Genomic DNA, 3,056 nt, shown 5'->3' on the forward strand with positions numbered 1-3,056 from the left:
AGAATGGAGTCAGTTTTTGAGAAAAAAACATCCCAAGACAAGGAAGGAGGGGCAAAGCCGTAGCAATTTTAAGCCCCTAAAGCCAGCTCAAGTCCTGAACTTCCCAGTCTAGTGAACCAATAAATGCCTTTTTGGCTCAAGCTAGTTTGAGGTGGGTTTCCATCACCTGTCACCTAAATTGTCCTGACAGCTGCAACGCACATACATGGGAACCCAGAATTCTGTGGCTCTTCACTCAGACCACTAACATGGCCCAGCTACTCTGCATTGATTGCCCATAGCTACTGTCCCAAACTGATTTCCTCACCCTCTACTATTTACTTCTCTATTCATGGCTTCTACACTACTGTGGTTCATTCTCCCTGATAACTTCAGCCTCCCAAGAACTTGGCAGAGGTACGTCTCTTCTTATGGCTCCTCTGACCTCTGTTGACCTCATGGCCTTCCAGCTTCTGCTCCCACTGCTCACTACCTCATCCTTTAGAAGTTCCCAGCCACAAGTTCCTTAGAGGATCTGATGGGCCGGGCTCATCTTTTTGTGTTGGGCCACAGCACTGATCAGTACATAGCTACACTGCAAGCTCCTTGAGGGCACCTAAGTATATTTTGTCCAACTTTCGATGGTATTATAATTTTTATTATCAGTTTCGACATGTTCATTGCTAGTATACAGAAATACAATTGATTTTTGTATGTTGATCTCGTATCCTGCAACATTGCTGAACTCATTAGTTCTAAGAGTTTTTGACATAGATTCCCTGGGATTTCTGCATAGACAATCATGCCATCTGCAGATAGGGACACTTTTATTTCACAAGGCCAAAATTGCTAGAACTGAAAAAAACAAATACAGAAATCCACAATTATAGTTGGAGACATCAACAACCCTCTGTCAGTAATTGATATATCACACAGGCAGAAAGTCAGTAGGGATGTAGATGACCTGGACAGCGCTATCAATCGACTTAATGTAATTGACATTTATAGAATACTCCACGCAGCTCTTTCAGTACCTCGCGCAGCCATGGCTCATAGTTCCAAGAAGCATCTGACCCTTCTATGAGCCTTAAACTATCAAACTGAACATTTTGTCTTAAAAACAAAGGAGTTTTAAATTATGCAATTAATACATGGCTCCTTGTCCATCTACCAATCCCCACAACCTGAGAGAATGTTCCCCTCTCATCGTTTTCCTAAGTAACAGACTTAAGTATGCTCCAGTAGGAAGTAAAGAAGATCTGCGTGAAGCAGCTCATTAAGGCTGATGGTAAGGTCTGAACTGATATAACCTACCCTGCTGGTTTTATGGATGTCATGAGCATTGACAAGACCAATCTATGACACCAAGTGTTGCTTTGCTGTTCATCATATTATGCCCAAAGAGGCCACATGCAAATTGTGCAAAGGGAGAAAGATCTTTGTGGGCACAAAAGGAATCACTTCTCCAGTGACCAGTGATCCTCAAATTATCTGCTACCCTAATCCCCTCAGCAAGGTGAATGACACCGCTCAAATTGATTTGGATACTGTGTATGGTGGTGACCAGAGGTGCTAACCTGAAAAGAGTAGGTATGACCACCAACGGAGAGACATCCTGGCTGTTTTGATATGGTTCATATGAAAGATGCCAAAGGCAACAGCTTTGCCACCTAGATCTCCAACATTTTCATTACTGGCAAAGGCAACAAACCATGGATTCCTCTTCCCTGAGGAAAAGGTGTCTACCTCACTATTGCTGAAGAGACCAGAGACTGGCTGCCAGACAGAGGAGTAGGTAAAATGATCTATAGCAGGTAACATAATTTGAAAAGGTTTTTTAAACTTAAATCTAATACAGCATGAAAATATAATAAAATAATCCATTCAACAACCACAGAATACACAAGCTCACATGGAACATTCACCAATATAGACCACATTGTGGGTCATAAAATACACCTTACAATTTTAAAAGAGTAGAAATCATATAAAACATATTCATATATCACAATGGAATTAAATTAGAACTCAAAACAGAAAGATAGCTAGAAAATCGTCAAATTAATTAAACAACCTACTTATAAACAACACATGGGTCAAAGAAGAAGGCTCAAATAAATCTAAAAATATTGCTAACTAAATGATACAACTTATCAAAATCTGTGAGATGCAGCAAAAGCAATGCTTAGAGGGAAATTTATAGCATAAAATGCACATATTAAAAAAGAAGAAAGATCTAATATCAATAATCTAATCTTCCACTTTAGGAAACTACAAAAAGAAGAGCAATTTAAGCCTAAAGGAAGTATAATAAAAGAAATAATAAAAATTGGACCAGAAATCAATGAAACTGAAAACAGTAAAAACAGTATAGAAAATCAATGAAATCAAAAGCTGATTCTTTGAAAGATCAGTAAAAGTGATAAAACTCTATCCAGTCAAACCAAGAAAAAAAAGAGAAGAAAAAAATTGCTAATATCAGAAATGAAAGAAGAGCCATCACTACTGATCCCATGGACTACAGGGTAATAAACGAATACTATGAACAATGTTATGCTCACAAATTTGATAACTTAGATGAAATGGATCAATTCCTTAAGATACAAACTACCAAACTTGCACAAGGAGAAATAGATAATATGAAGAGGTCTATATCTATTTTAAAATTGAATCAATGTTGTAAATCTTCCAAAACAGAAAACATGAGGCCCAGATGGTATAACTGGTGAATTGTACCAAACATTTAAGGAAGAAACTATGCCAATACTCTACAATCCCTTCCAGAAACTGGAAGCAGAGCAAACACTGCCTAACTCATTCTATGAGGCCAGCATTACACCAATACCAAAACCAGACAAAGGCGTTACAAGAAAGGAAAATTACAGATCAATATCTCTCATGAACAGTAATGCAAAAATCCTCAACAGAATATTAGCAAATAAAATCCAACAATGTATGAAAAAATTATACACCATAGCCAAGCAGGATTTATTCCAGCTATGCAAGGCTGATTCAATATTCAGAATCAACTAGTGTAATCCACCATATTAACAAGCTAAAGAACAGAAATCATACAA

General features: G+C 37.8%; 1 pseudogene; it reads left to right on the plus strand.

Annotated features, from left to right (window-relative positions):
- Positions 1-1,130: 1,130 nt before the first annotated feature.
- LOC137217307 (small ribosomal subunit protein eS4, X isoform-like) lies at positions 1,131-1,778 on the plus strand (annotated as a pseudogene).
- The last annotated feature ends 1,278 nt before the right edge of the window (positions 1,779-3,056 follow it).

Source organism: Pseudorca crassidens, chromosome X (assembly GCF_039906515.1).
Source record: "Pseudorca crassidens isolate mPseCra1 chromosome X, mPseCra1.hap1, whole genome shotgun sequence".
In the NCBI taxonomy this organism is placed as follows: domain Eukaryota; kingdom Metazoa; phylum Chordata; class Mammalia; order Artiodactyla; family Delphinidae; genus Pseudorca; species Pseudorca crassidens.